General features: G+C 44.8%; 1 protein-coding gene across 4 annotated transcripts in view; it reads right to left on the bottom strand.

Annotated features, from left to right (window-relative positions):
• Nucleotides 1–16450, bottom strand: part of nap1l1 (nucleosome assembly protein 1-like 1) — a 173195-nt gene that overhangs the window by 50175 nt on the left and 106570 nt on the right. The gene's annotated exons all lie outside the window — the stretch shown is intronic.

The following is a 16450-nucleotide window of genomic DNA, read 5'->3' on the forward strand; positions in this document are numbered from 1 at the left end:
TAATAACAATAATCCTTTTCTGCCTATTCTTCCGGAATGTCGAATATCCTTGAACATGGAGATTCCAGTCCTGGCCATCCTGAAACCACATCTTAGTGATAGCTATCAAATCATATTCATTTGTTTCTATCTATGCAGTCAGCTCATCTATCTTGTTACAAATGCTATGTGTCTTCATATAAAAAGAGCCTTAAACTTTGACTTTTTACCATTTTTACCTACTCTGGTTCTAATTTCTGCTGTACTCTTGTGCTTGTATTCTCTGTCCCTTCCTGTCACTCTGATTAATGTATGGTCCTTCACTGCTCTGCACCTCTGCTTTCTTGTTTCTTTTCGACTTTTTAAACATCCTTTCACTGGAACCCTCCCCCCCCAACCCCACTATTTAGTTTAAAGCCTTATCTATAACCCTAGTTATACGATTCGCCAGGACACTGGTCCCAGCATGGTTCAAGTGAAGCCCATCCCAACGGAACAACTCTCTTTCCCCAGTACTGGATGTATTGGAAGCCATTCCTGCCACACCAATCTTTGAGCCACACAGTTACCTCTCAATCTTATTTACCTTATGCCAATTTGCACGTGGCTCAGGTAGTAATCCGGAGATTATCTTTGTGGTTCTGCTTTTCAATTTGGCCCCGAGCTGCTCATAGTCCCTCAGCTGAACCTCTTTCCTAGTCCTACCCATGTCATTGGTACCTACGTGGACCACGACAACTGGATCTTTTCCCTCCCACTCCAAGTTCCTCTCCAGCCCAGAGGAAATGTCCTTAACCTTGGCACCAGGTAGGCAACACAGCCTTCGGGACTCTCTATCTTTGTTGCAGAGAACATTATCTACTCCCCTAACTATGCTATCCCCTATTATAACTACATTTCTCTTTTCTTCCCCCCCTTTGAATGGCGCTCTGAACCACGGTGCCGTGGTTAGTTCACTCCTCCTCCCTACAGTCTGTGCCCTCGTCTACACTGGGAGAAAGAACCTCATACCTATTGGATAAGGGCACTGGCTGAGGCTCCTCCAAAGCTAAATTCTGGATCCCATACCTGCCTCACTCGCAGTCACACCCTCCTGTCTCTGACCACTGGCCGAATTCAAGGTAGTTAATCTAAAGGGTGTGAGTGTCTCCTGAAACACTGTCCAGGTAACTCTCCCCCTCCGTGATATGTCGCAGTGTCTGTAGCTCGGACTCCAGCTCATCAACACTCAGCTGAAGTACCTCGAGCAGTCAACACTTGCTGCAGATGTGGCCACTGTGGATCACACAGGTGTCCACCATCTCCCACATACTATAGCTGCAACACATCACCTGCCCAGTCATCTCTTCTATTTAATTAATTAATTTGGATCTTAGTATTTAAAAAAAAAACTATTTAAGTGTACGCTTAACCAGTAATGACATCGTCTGATTTAAATCACTTGGCCAAAACTTTAAAAAAAACACAAGAGACGCGGAAGAAAGAAATACCCACTAATCACTTAGCAGCTCTCCAGTGACGCCACACTTCGATTTTTGTTGGTCAAGCAGGTCCACAGAACAGAACGGAGCGCTCACGCTGCCGCCGCTCTCGGCTCGAGAGTGGGGCAAGGAAGCGCGGAGCGAGAGGCCAGAGTGTGGGCAGGAAGCAGGGAGCGAGGGGCTGGAGAGTGGGGAGCAAGAGGCCAGAGAGCTGGGTGATAAATCGAGCAGCTACATTTTTCTGTGATAAACTAAGCAACGCCATCTTTAATCCTGGCAGCTGCCTGAATGTCGCAGATAGTGATATTTCAGTAGAAGAGGCTGCGTTTGCGCATGTGCTAGTACTGCGCCACCTAGTGGTTATATTGTCAGCAAACACAGCTTATAAAAAACAGCAAAGAATGATAAAGAATGAGAGAGAAACTAGAGTACGAGAGAAAGCTAGCTAGAAATATAAAAATGGATAGTAGCGTGCATTTTAAAAAGGAAAAAAGTAATGTGAGCGTTGCTCCTCTAGAGTGTGTCTGGGGAATTAATAATTAGTAAGGAAATGGCAGAGGAATTGAACAGATTTTTTGCATTTGTCTTCACTGTAGAGGATACAAATAACATCCCAGAAAGAATTGACAGTCAAGAGTTGAAAGGGAGGGAGGAACTTAAAACAATTGCTATTACCAGGGAAAGGGTACTGAGAAAATTATTAGAACTAAAAGCTGACAAGTCCCAAGGTCCTGATGGACTTCATCCTAGGGTCTTAAGAGAAGTGGCTACTGAGATAGTGGATGTATTGGTTTTAAATTTTCCAAAATTCCCTAGATTCTGGAAAGGTCCCATCAGATTGGAAGATTGCAAATGTAACTCCACAGTTCAAGAAAGAAAGACGACAGAAAGCAGGAAACTACAGGCCAGTTAGCTTGACACTCATTATAGAACCATAGAAAAATTACGGCACAGAAGGAGGTCATTCAGCCCGTCGTGTCCGTGCCGGCCAAAAATAAAACTAGCCACCCAATCAAATCTCACCTTCCAGCACTGGTCCATAGCCTTGCAGGTTACAGCACTTCAGGTGCAGATCCAGGTACCTTTTAAAAGAATGGAGGGTTTCTGCCTCCATCTCCATTCCTGGCAGTGAATTTCAGACACCCACTGGATGAAAAAAGATTTTCCTCATGTCCCCTCTAATCCTTCGACCTATCACCTTAAATCTGTGCCCCCTGGTAATTGACCTCTCTGCTAGGAGAAACAGGTCCTTCCTGTCTACTCTATCTAGGCCCCTCATAATTTTTAACACCTCTATTAAGTCTCCCCTCAGCCTCCTCTGTTCTAAGGAAAACAACCCTAGCCGATCCAATCTTTCCTCACAGCTGCAACTTTCAAGCCCTGGCAACATTCTTGCAAATGTCCTCTGTACTCTCTTCAGGGCAATTATGTCCTTCCTGTAATGTGGTGACTAGAATTGTACACAATACTCCAGCTGTGGCCTAACCAGTGGTTTATACAGTTCTAACATTACATCCCTGCTTTTGTATTTTATACCTCAGCCAATAAATGCCTTCTTCACCACTTTATTTACTTGTCCCGTCACCTTCAGGGACCTGTGGACATGCACTCCAAGGTCTCACTTCCTCTACCCCTCGCGATATCCTCCCGTTTATTGTGTATTCCCTCGCTTTATTTGCCCTTCCCAAATGCATTACCTCACACTTCTCTGGATTGAATTCCATTTCCCACTTTTCCGCCCACTCAACATTCTGGAATCAATGGCTATCCTCTTCACTGTCAACTACATGGCCAATTTTTGTGTCATCAAATTTCCCAATCATGCCTCCCACATTTAAGTCCAAATCATTAATATATACCACAAACAGCAAGGGACCCAACACTGAGCCCTGTGGAACGCCACTGGAAACTGCCTTCCATTCGCGAAAACATCCGTCAACTACTACCCTTTGTTTCCTGTCACTGAGCTAATTTTGGATCCAACCTGCCACATTTCCCCGTTACCCATGGGCTTTCATAGTGAAAATTCATTAAGGAGGTTACAGCAAGTCATTTAGAAAATCTCAATGCAATCAGGCAGTCAACATGGTTCTGTGAAAGGGAAATAGTGTTTAGCTAATTTATTAGAGTTCTTTGAGGAACTACGAAGCAACATGGATAAAGGGGAAGCTGTGGGTATGGTGTACTTGGATTTCCAAAAGGCATTTGACAAGACGCCACATCAAAGGTTACTAAACAAAAATAAGAGCCCATGGTAAAGGGGCAACATATTAGCATGGATAGAGAATTGATTAGCTAACAGGAAATAGTAGGTATAAGTGGGTCCTTTTCAGGTTGGCAAACTGTAACTAGTGGAGCGCCACAGGGATCAGTGCTGGGGCCTCAACTGTTTACAATCTACATCAATGACTTGGAGGAAGAGACAGAACATATGTTCCAAAGATAGGTAGGAGAGCAAGTTGTGAAGAGGACATAAGGAGTCTGCAACAGGATATAGATAGGTTAAGTGAGTGGACAAAAATTTGGCAGATGGAGTATAATGTGGGAAAGTGTGAACTTGTCCACTTTGGCCAGAAAAATAGAAAAGCAACATATTTAAATGGAGAGAGATTGCAGAGCTGAGATGCAAAGGAATCTGGGTGTCCTAGTCCATGAAATACACAGCATGCAAATATACAAGCAATTACGAAGGCAAATGAAATGTTGTCATTTGAAAGGGGAAATGGAATTAAAAAAAGTAGAGATGTTTTGCTACATTTAGATAGGGCATTGGTGAGACCACATCTAGAATATTGTGTACAGTTTTGGTCTCCTTACTTAAGGAAGGATATAATCGCATTGCAAACAGTTCAGAGAAGGTTCACTCAACTGATTCCTGGGAATGAGAGGGTTATCTTATGAGGAAAGATTGGACAGGTTGGAACTGTATTCATTGTATAATGTAAAATACAAAGTGTCTCCTGACAACTCAGTGGCTGTGACGTCAGTTCGCTCCAAGCTGCACACATGCACAAAGGGTCTCCTGCGCTGAGTGAGATGCTGCGCATGCACAGCCTAGATCTCGACAGGACTAATGGGCACATGCACGTGAAAATGTCTTCACGTAATGCCAACGTCATCGTGTATCCATGCCTCCCACACGGCACCCCTCAATAGCGTCTCCATTCACCCGAACAGAACCCCGCTCCCTCCACCATCTCTGCTTCACCACACTCGATCCCAGCCACAAGTGGCCAAGAGGAAGGAAGTGGCACGGCCTGGTGCTAGCGGCTGTGGGAGAGGGCGCGGAAAGAGGGCAGTGGTGAGGTCTGGAACGGCAAGGCTGGAGCGAGTGCCAAAGAGAAGGCAGCAGCGAGAAGATGGGTGCGAGAGGGACCAATAGAGATAAGCGCAATGGCAGGAGGGAGTGGAAGACTGTTGGGGGTGGGATGGAGGCAGCAATGGCAGCCATTGAGGGGATTTTGGGTTGAATTTGGTTTTGCGGTGATAAATTGAGCAGTGCCATCTTTAATCCTGGCAACTTCAGAGTGACGTTTCAGTGTAAGAGGTTGCAAGTGCTAGTACTGCGCCACCTGGTGGTTGTATTGCCAAATGCAGCCTTAAAAATATGGGGTCTCCCATTTAAGACAGAGATGAGGGGAAACGTTTTCTCTGAGGGTCATGAGTCTGCGGCACTCCCTTCCCCAGACAGTGGTGGAGGCAGGGTCATTGAATGTTTTTAAGGCAGAGGTAGACAGATTCTTGACAAACAAGGGAGTCAAAGGGTATCGAGGGTAGGCAGGAAAGCAGAGTTGTGTCTACAAACAGAACAGCCACGATCTTATAGAATGGCAGAGCAGGCTCAATGGACCGAATAGCATACTCCTGCTCAGAACTTTTTTGGAGATGAGAGCAATGTAGATTAGCACTTCTGAGGGGACTGGTGAGGAGGGAAATAAGACTAGCAAAGAGAATGAGAATAGAATGGCAGTCAACATAAAAGGGAACCCAAAAATCTTCTCCTGACATGTAAATAGTATGTGAGTAGTAACAGGCGGAGTGGGATCTATTATTAGGGACAAAGAAGGTATTATATGCTTAGAGGCACAGGTCAAGGCCAATATACTTAAATGAGTACTTTGTATCAGTGCTCACTAAGGAAGTGGAATCTGGCAAAAAAAAAATCAGTGGAAGCAATCATTAGGGTAAAAATTGAGAGGGGGCAGGTGAAGCCTGGCTACCCGACCTGAACCCGATGACGTGTTGTATAGGCTGGACACTGCTTCCGGGAAGTCATAGGATCAGGCTTACCCATGATTGGGTGGGGCGCGAAAAAAAATTAAAGGGCTCAGGCTGGCTGCGGTCAGGTCGGGCCCGGGTCAGGTTTTAATTTTATACCCGAGCCAGGCTTTAGGGGTAGGTACTAAAAAGACTGGCAATGCAAGTCACCTGGTAGGGTCGACCTGCATCCCAGGTTGCTAAAGGAAGTGGGGACGGGATAGCCGAAGGGCTTGGCATAATCTTCCAATCTTCCCTGAATATGGGGGAGGTGCCAGAGGATTTGAATGGCAAATGTGATACTCTTATTCAAGAAAGGGTGTAAGGACATTCCTAGGAACCACAGGCAGTTAGTTTAACATCAGTGGCAGGTAAGGTTCTGGAAACAATAATGCAGGGGGAGCCGAAAATTAACCAAGGATAGCCAGCACGGATTTGTAAAAGGGAAATCAGACTTGACTAATCTAATTGAATTTTTAGATGAAGTAGCAGAAATGGTTGATAAAGGGAGTGCAGTGGATGTTATATGGATTTTAAAAAGGTGTTTGATAAGATACAGGATAAAAGGCTCATGGAATGGTGGGGGGGTTCAGTGTCCAATTGGATTTTAAAAAACCTGATTTAAGGGCATAAAACAGTGAGTCGTAATAAATGATTGTTTTTCAGACTGGTCGATGGTAGACCCCAAGGGTCAGTTCTGGGTCCACTTTTTTTTTTTGCGATATATATATATATATAAAAAAACTTGGATCTTGGAATAGATTACAATTGCAAAATTTGCCAGTGACACCAAACTTGGAGTTGTGGCAAAGAGTGAGGATATGAACCGCCTGCAACAGAACACAGATAGGCTAGCAGAATGGGCAGACGGGTGGCAGATGGAATTTAACACTGACAAGTATGAGGTGATGCATTTTGGCAACAGGAATAGGGAGAGGCAATGTGGGAGTGTTCAAGAACAGAGAGACCCGGAGGTTTACGTGCATCAATCTTTGAAGGTGGCAGGACATATTGAGAGTGGTTAGCAAAGCATTTGGGATCTTGGGCTTCATAAATAGAGGCATTAAGTACAATAGGGGAGGCGGTGGCGTACTGGTATTGTCACTGGACTAGTAACCCAGAGACCCAGGTATTGCTCTGGGGACATGGGTTCGAATCCCACCACAGCAGAAGGTGGAATTTGAATTCAATTAATAAATCTGGAATTTAAACCTGGTCTAATGATGGCCATGACAACATTGTCGATTGTTGTAAAAACCCATCTGGTTCACTAATGTCCTTTAGGGAAGGAAATCTGCCCTCCTTACCTGTTCTGGCCTCCATGCGACTCCAGACCCAAAGCAATGTGGTTGACACAGATTGAAGATTTTGGGCATGAGGTGCAGGGGGAATATGAGGAAACACTTCTTTTTTTTTTAAATGCAGCGTGTGTCCCCAGCTGCAGCTCCTGAAAACCCGGATTTTGGAGCTGCAGCGGCAGCTGGGGACACTGTGAAGCATCCACGAGGTGGAGAGTATCGCAGATAGCACGTATAGAGACGTGGTCACATCGCAGGCTCAGACCCCACAAGCAGGAAGGGAATGGGTGACCACCAGGCAGAGCAAGAGGACTAGACACGCAGTGCAGGAATCTCCTGTGGCTATTCCCCTGAAAAACAGATATACTGCTTTGGATACTGTTGGGGGGAGGGGGAATGGCCTCTCAGGGGAAAGCAGCAACAACCCAATTCGTTGCATCACGGTTGGCTCTGCTGCACAGGGGAGAAGTAAAAAGTGTGGGAATGCAATAGTTATAGGGGATTCAATTGTAAGGGGAATAGATAGGTGTTTCTGTGGCCGCAAAAGAGGCTCCAGGATGGTATGTTGCCTCCCTGGTGCTAGGGTCAAGGATGTTTCAGAGCGGTTACAGGACATTCTGAAGGGGGAGGGTGAACAGTGGTCATGGTACATTGGTACAAACGACATAGGTAAAAAAAAGGGATGCAGTCCTAAAAGCAGAATATAAGGATTTAGGAAGCAAGATGAAAAGTAGGACCTCAAAAGGTAGCGATCTCAGGATTACTACCAGTGCCACGTGCTAGTCAGAGTAGAAATAGCAGGATATATCGGATGAATACGTGGCTGAAGAGATGGTGCGAGGGGGAGGGTTTTAGATTCCTGGGACATTGGAACGGTTCTGGGCGAGGTGGGACCAGTACAAACTGGACGGGTTACACCTGGGCAGGACCGGGACTGATGTCCTAGGGGGAGCATTTGCTAGAGTAGTTGGGGAAGGTTTAAACTAAAATGGCAGGGGGATGGTAACGTTTGCAAGGAGTCGCGGGGGGGGAATCAAAGACAAGAAAAAAAAGACAGTAAGGGAAGAAGAACAGTGATGGGCAGAGAAATCAAGGGCCAGAAACAAACAGGGCCACAATGAAAAATAGTGGGAAGGGGCCAAGTAGTGTTAAAAAGACAAGCCTTAAGGCTTTGTGCCTTAATGTGCAAAGCCTTTGCAATAAAGTGGATGAATCAATTGTGCAAATAGATGCAAATGGGTATGATATAGTCGGAATTATGGAGATATGGCTGCAGGGTGACCAGGGATGGGAAATGAACATCCAGGGGTATTCAGTATTTAGGAAGGACAGACAAAAAGCAAAAGGCGCTGGAGTTGTATTGCTGGTTAAAGAGGAAATTAACACAATAGGTGAGGAAAGATATTAGCTCTGACGATGTGGAATCTGTATGGGTAGAGCTGAGAAACACTAAGGGGCAAAAAAACGTTAGTGGGGGTTGTATATAGACCCCCAAACTGTAGTTGCGATGTTGGAAATGGCATTAAACAGGAAATTAGAGACATATGTGATAAAGGAACATCTGTAATTATGGGTGACTTATCTGCATATAGTTTGGGCAAGTCAAATTAGTCACAATACCGTAGAGAAGGAATTCATGGAGTGTAATACGGGATGGTTTTCTGGACCAATTTGTTGAGGAACCAACGAGAGAACAGCCGATCCTAGACTGAGTATTGTGTAATGAGAGAGGAATAATTGACAATCTAGTTGTGCGAGACCCCTTGGGGATGAACGACCATAATATGATAGAATTCTTCATCAAGATGGAGAACTAGGGTCCTGAATCTTAGTAAAGGAAACTACGAAGGTATGAAGCGAGAGTTGGCGATGCTGGATTGGGAAACTTTACTTAAAGGGATGACGGTGGAAAGTGAATGGCAAACATTCAAAGAGCGCACGGATGAACTGCAACAATTGTTTATTCCTGTCTGGCGCAAAAGTATAACGGGAAAGGTAGCCAAACCATGGCTGCAAGGGAAATTAGAGATAGCATTAGATCCAAGGAAGAGGCATATAAATTCGCCAGAAAAAACAACAGACCTGAGGATTGGGAGCAGTTTAGAATTCAGCAAAGGAGGAACAAAGAATAAAGAACAGTACAGCACAGGAACAGGCCATTCGGCCCTCCAAGCCTGCGCCAATCATGATGCCTGCCTAAACTAAAACCTTCTGCACTTCCGGGGTCGATATCCCTCTATTCATGTATTTGTCAAGATGCCCCTTAAACGTCTCTATGGTACCTGCTTCCACCACCTCCCCCAGCAACAGGTTCCAGGCACTCACCACCCTCTGTGTAAAGAACTTGCCTCGCACATCCCCTCTAAACTTTGCCCCTCTCAGCTTAAACCTATGTCCCCTAGTCACTGACTCTTCCACCCTGGGAAAAAGCTTCTGACTATCCACTCTGTTCATGCCTCTCATAACTTTGCAGACCTTTATCGCCCAAGGGATTGATTAAGGAGGGGAAAATAGAGTACGAAAGCTAGGTTGCGAGGAACATAAAAACTGACTGCAAAAGTTTCTATAGGTATGTGAAGAGAAAAATATTAGTGAAGACAAATGTAGGTCCCTTACAGTCAGAAACAGGGGAATTTATAATGGGGAACAAAAATGGCTGACCAACTAAATGCATACTTTGGTTCCGTCTTCACAAAGGAGGACACAAATATCAACAGAAATGTTGGGGAACAGAGGGTTTAGTGAGAGAGAAGAACGAAAGGAAATTAGTATTAGTTGAGAAATGGTGTTGGGGAAATTGATGGAATGAAGGCAGATAAATCCCCAGGGCCTGATGGTCTGCATCCCAGAGTACTTAAGGAAGTGGCCCGAGAAATAGTGGATGCATTGGTGGTCATCTTCCAAGATTCTATAGACTCGAACAGTTCCTGCAGATTGGAGGGTAGCTAATGTAACCCCACTATTTAAAAAAAGGGAGGTAGAGAGAAAACAGGAAATTATAGGCCAGTCAGTAGTGGGGAAAATTCTAGAGTCCATTATCAAAGATTTTATAGCCAAGCCCTTAGACAACAGTGGTAGAATCAGACGGAGTCAGCATGGATTTACCAAATGGAAATCATGCTTGACAAATCTACTAGAATTCTTCAAGGATGTAACTAGTAGAATTGATGAGGGTGAGCCAGTGGATGTGGTTTATTTGGACTTTCAGAAGGCTTTCGACAAAGTCCCACATAAGAGATTAGCATGTAAAATTAAAGCGCATGGGATTGGGGGTAGTGTATTGCGATGGACAGAAAATTGGTTGGCAGACAGGAAACAAAAACAGTAGGGATAAATGGGTCTTTTTCAGAATGGCAGGCAGTGACTAGTGGGGTACTGCAGGGATCGGTGCTAGGACCCCAGCTATTCACAATATATATTAATGATTTAGATGAGGGAACTAAATGCAATATCTCCATATTTGAAGATGACACAAAACTGGATGGGAGGGCGAGTTGAGAGGAGGATGCAAAGAGGCTTCAGGGTGATTTGGACAAGTTTGAGTGGGAAAATGCATGGCAGATGCAGTATAATGTGGATAAATGTGAGGTTATCCACTCTGGTAGCAAAACCAGGAAGGCAGATTATCTGAACGGCTATAAAGAGAGGGGAATATGCAACGAGACCTGGGAGTTCTCGTACACCAGTCGCTGAAGGTAAGCATGCAGGTGCAACAGGCAGTAAAAAAGGCAAATGGTACATTGGCCTTCATAGTGAGAGAATTTGAGTACAGGAGCAGGGATGTCTTGCTGCAATTATACAGGGCCTTGGTGAGGGCACACCCGGAATAGTGTGTGTTGTTTTGGTCTCCTTATCTGAGGAAGGATGTTCTTGCTATCGAGGGAGTGCAACATAGGTTACCAGACTGATTCCCAGGATGGCGGGACTGACGTATGAAAAGAGATTGAGCCGATTAGGATTTTATTTGCTGGAGTTCAGAAGAGTGGGGGGGGGGCGGGGGGGGGTGGGATCTCATAGAAACCTATAAAATTCTAACAGGACTTGACAGGGAAGATGCAGGAAGGATGTTGCCGATGGCAGGGGAGTCCAGAACCAGAGGTCATAGTCTAAGGATATGGGGTAAACCTTTCAGGACTGAGATGAGGAGAATTTTCTTCACCCAGAGTGGTGAACGTTTGGAATTCGCTACCACAGAAAGCAGTTGAGGCCAAAACATTGTATATGTTTTCAAGAAGGAGTTAGATGTTGCTCTTGAGTTTAAAGGGATCAAAGGGTATGGGGGAAAAGTAGGAACAGGTTACTGAGCTGGATGATAAGCCATGACCATAATGAATGGCAAAAGCAGGCTCGAAGGGTCGAATGGCCTACTCCTGCTCCTATTTTCTATGTTTCTATGTAATGACCTGGAAGGTGCTGCCCATAAGGGTGGCAGAAGCAGAGCCAAATCAACGACTTGAAAAGGAAGTTGGATGGCCACTTGAAGGAAGCAGACTTTCAGGCTACGGGGATCAAGTAGGGGAGTGGGACTAACTGCATTGCTCCACCGAGAGCTGGGATGGGCTCAACAAGCCAAATGGCCACCTTTTGTGCCGTAAATGACTGTAACTAAACCTTTACACAGCGAGTGACTTGGATCTGGAATGCACTGCCTGAGAGTGTGATGGAGGCTGATTCAATCGTGGCTTTCAAAAGGGAATTGGATAATTATCTGAAGAGAAGAATTTTCAGGGTTGCAGGGGAAAGACAAGGGAGTGGGACTAGGCAGGTTGCTCTTGTACAGGGCCAGCATAGGAACAAGAGTATGCCATTCAGCCCATCGCACCTGCTCCACCATTCAATACGATCATGGCAGATCATCCACTTTAATGCCTTTTTCCTACACGATCCCCATATAACTTTATGTCACTGGTTTTTAGAAATCTGTCAATCTCTGCTTTAAATATACTCAATGGCTAAGCTTCCACAGCCCTCTGGGGTACAGAATTCCAAAGATTCACAACCCTCTGAGTAAAGAAATTTCTCCTCATCTCTGTCCTAAGTGGCTTCCCCCTTATTTTGAAATTGTGACCCCTGGTTTGCGCCCCTAGCCAAGCTGTTCCAGTACAGCTACAACACTGGCATCTACCCTGCAACGTGGAAAATTGCCCAGGTATGTCCTGTATACAAAATGCAGGACAACTCCAACCTGGCCAATTACCGCCCCATCAGTCTACTCTCAATCATCAGCAAAGTGATGGAAGGTGTCATCAACAGTGCTATCAAGCAGCACTCGCTTAGCAACAACCTGCTCAGTGACACTCAGTTTGGGATCCGTCAGGGCCACTCAGCTCCTGACCTCATTACAGCCTTGGTTCAAGCATGGACAAAAGAGCAGAACTCAAGAGGTGAGGTGAGAGTGACATCAAGGCAGCATTTAACCGAGTATGGCATCAAGAAGCCCTAGAGAAACTAAGGTCAATGGGAATCAGGGGGAAAATCCTCCGTTGGCTGGAGTCATACCTAGTGCAAAAGGTAGATGGTTGTGGTTGTTGGAGGTCAATCATCTCAGCTCCAAGACATCACTGCAGGAGTTCCTCAGGGTAGTGTTCTAGGCCCAACCATCTTCAGCTGCTTCATCAATGACCTTCCTTCAATCATAAGGCCAGAAGTGGGGATGTTCACTGGTGATTGCACAATGTTCAGCACCATTTGTGACTCCACAGATGCTGAAGCAGTCAGTGTAGAAATGCAGCAAGACTTGGACAAAATCCAGGCTTGAGCTGATAGGTGGCAAGTAACATTCGCGCCACACAAGTGGCAGGCAATGATCATCTCCAACAAGAGAGAATCTAAACATCTCCCCTTGACATTCAATGGCATTACTATCGCTGAATCCCCCACTATCAACATCCTAGGGGCTACCATTGATCAGAAACTGAACTAGAGTAGCCATATAAATACCGTGGCTACAAGAGCAGGTCAGAGGCTAGGAGTCCTGCAGCAAGTAACTCACCTCCTGATTCCCCAAAGCCTGTCCACCATCTACAAGGCACAAGTCAGGAGTGTGATGGAATACTCTCCACTTGCCTGGATGGGTGCAGCTCCAACAACACTCAAGGAGCTCGACACCATCCAGGACAAAGCAGCCCGCTTGATTGGCACCCCATCTACAACCATTCACTCCTTCCATCACCGACGTACAGTGGCATCAGTGTGTACCATCTACAAGATGCACTGCAGCTAAGCACCAAGGCTCCTTAGACAGCACCTTCCAAACCCGCGACCTCCACCAACTAGAAGGACAAGGTCAGTAAATGCATGGGAACACCATCACGTGCAAGTTCCCCTCCAAGTCACACACCATCCTGACTTGGAACTATAGTGCCGTTCCGTCACTGTCGCTGGGTCAAAATCCTGGAACTCCCTTCCTAACAGCACTGTGGGTGTACCTACCCCATGCAGTGGTTCAAGGGGGCAGCTCACCATCACCTTCTCAAGGGCAATTAGGGATGGGCAATAATGCTGGCCTGGCCAGCGATGCCCACATCCCATGAATGAATAAAAAAAACGTTCTAGACTCCCCAACCAGGGGAAACATCTTACCTGCATCTACTCTGTCTATCCCTTTAAGTATTTTGTAGGTTTCAATGAGATCACCTCTTATTCTTCGAAACTCTAGAAAATACAGGTACAGTTTCCCCAATCTCTCTTCACAGGACAGTCCCGCCATCCCGGGAACAAATCTGATGAACCTTTGTTATTTATTTATTTATTGATACAGCACTGAAACAGGCCCTTCGGCCCACCGAGTCTGTGCCGACCAACAACCATCCATTTATACTAATCCTACATTAATCCCATATTCCCTACCACATCCTCACCATTCTCCTACCACCTACCTACACTAGGGGCAATTTACAATGGCCAATTTACCTATCAACCTGCAAGTCTTTGGCTGTGGGAGGAAATCAGAGCACCCGGCGGAAACCCACATGGTCACAGGCAGAACTCGCAAACTCCGCACAGGCAGTACCCAGAACTGAACCCGGGTCGCTGGAGCTGTGAAGCTGCGGTGCTAACCACTGCGCCACCCATTATAGCACTCCCTCTATGGCAATAATATCCTTCCTAAGGTAAGGGGACCAAAACTGCACACTGTATGCCAGGTGCGGTCTAACCAAGGTTCTATACAATTGAAGCAAGACTTCACTACTCCTGTACTCAAATCCTCTTGCGATAAAGGCTAACATGTCATTAGCCTTCTTAATTGCTTGCTGCACCTGCATGTTAGATTTCAGTGACTTATTGACGAGGACACGCAGGTCCCTTTGAGCATCTATACTTTCTAACCTCTTAGCATTTAAGAAATACTCTGCACATCTGTTCCTCTTACCAAAGCGGATAACCTCACATTTTTCCATATTATATTCCATCTGCCACATTCTGGCCCACTCACTAAGTCTGTCCAAATCCCCTTAAAGCTGCTCTGCATCTTCCTCAACACACGATCCCACCTGGTTTTGTGTCATCTGCAAACTTGGAATTATTACGTTTTGTTCCCCCATCCAAATCATTGATAATTGTGAACAGCTGGGGCCCAAGTACTGATCCTTGCAGTACCCCACTAGTCACAGCCTGCCAACTCGAGGATGACCCATTTTTTCCGCCTGTTAACCAATCCTTAATCCATGCCAGTATATTACCTCCTATCCCATTTGTTTTAATTTTGCTAACCAACCTCCTGTGGGGGACTTTATCAAAAGCCTTCTGAAAATCCAAGTATACTACGCCCACCGACTCCTTTATCAATTCTGTTTGTAACATCCTCAAAAAACTCCAACAGGTTCGTCAAACATAATTTCCCATTCATAAATCCATGTTGACTATGCCCGATCAGATCATTATCCAAGTAGCCATTTAGCACATCCTTTAGAATAGATTCTAACATTTTCCCTCCTACTGATGTAAGGCTAACAGGTCTGTAGTTCACCATTTTCTCTCTCCCTCCTTAAATAGGGGGGTGACATTTGCTACCCTCCAATCTGCAGGAACCGTTTCAAATTTCTATAGATTCTGGAAGATAATCACCAATGCATCCACCATCTCCATAGCTACCTCTTTCAACACTCTGGGATGTAGAATATCAGGTCCTGGGGACTTATCAACCTTCAGCCCCATTAATTTCTCCAATACAACCTTTTTAGTCATTCCCCCTAATCCCTTGGATCTCTAATTCTGGGAAATTTCTTGTATCCTCCTCAGTGAAGGCAGACACAAAGTAATCATTTTGCTTCTCTGCCATTTCTCTATTCTCTATTATAAATTCTCCTGACTCTGCCTGTATTAGACCCACATTTGCCTTAGCCAAATGTTTCCTTTTTACATACCTATAGAAGCTTTTACAGTCCATTTTTATATTTTTTGCTAGTTTACAGTCATATTCTATTCTCCCTTTATCAGTTTCTTAGTGCTCCTTTGCTGTATTCTAAAATCCTCCCAATCCTCAGGTTTACTATTATTCCTGGCAACTTTATAAGCCTTTTCTTTTAATCTTATACAACCCTTAACTTCCTTTGTTAGCCACGGTTGACTGCCTTTATTTTTGGGGTTTTTGTGCCTTGAAGGAATGTATAGTTGCTGTAAACTATGTAATAATTCTTTGGACACAAATGGCCTACTTCTGTGCTGCAATGATTCTATGATTCATTCCCTTCATTAACCTTGTGTTACTTCGTCAAAAAATTCAATTACTTAGACAAACACGATCTGTCTTCCACAAATCCATGTTGGCTCCAAGTCAAACATCTCAAAGTGGAGCTAATCAGGGAAGAAATTAACAGAACGAGGGTGTAACATTTGTCACTTTCCAATCTTCTAGCACTTGCCCCCGTATCTAGGCAAGATTGGAAGATTATGACAAGCCCTTCCACCATCTCCACTCTGTCTGGTATATACAGAGACATACACAGACACATATGCTGAGTGCAAAAAGCTGGTAATGTACTCATATTCCATGCATATGTATATCAACTGAAGCAGTACTTTTTAATTACCAAGAAATTAAATAGCGCAAGATCCACTTTTGTTCAATGTCAAATGAAAGTGTGCTATACCTGTTTTCCAATATTCTATCCATTGGCCACATGTGGCTAGTTAGGAATCCAGATGTGGTTAATTGCAGGTCTGATTAGGAAGTTTAAAAAACGTGACCGACACCATCAGTGGCCATGTGATCAATACGGATTTGCACCGCATATGCAAGTTTACTTTAATCTTTTGGCTCATTTGATACTAAAATGTTAAGAAAAAAAGCAGCGTGAGCGTTTTCTTCTCAGTCAAGTGGTTGACCTCTTTGTTGAATGGTAGGTGTTTAATATACGCATGAAGTACTTTATATGTAATGTGTGCAAGGCACTTTCTACTAAAATTAGCGTATCGGTTTAAAACTGTCAGTGT

This window comes from Heterodontus francisci, chromosome 18, assembly GCF_036365525.1.
Source record: "Heterodontus francisci isolate sHetFra1 chromosome 18, sHetFra1.hap1, whole genome shotgun sequence".
In the NCBI taxonomy this organism is placed as follows: Eukaryota; Metazoa; Chordata; class Chondrichthyes; order Heterodontiformes; family Heterodontidae; genus Heterodontus; species Heterodontus francisci.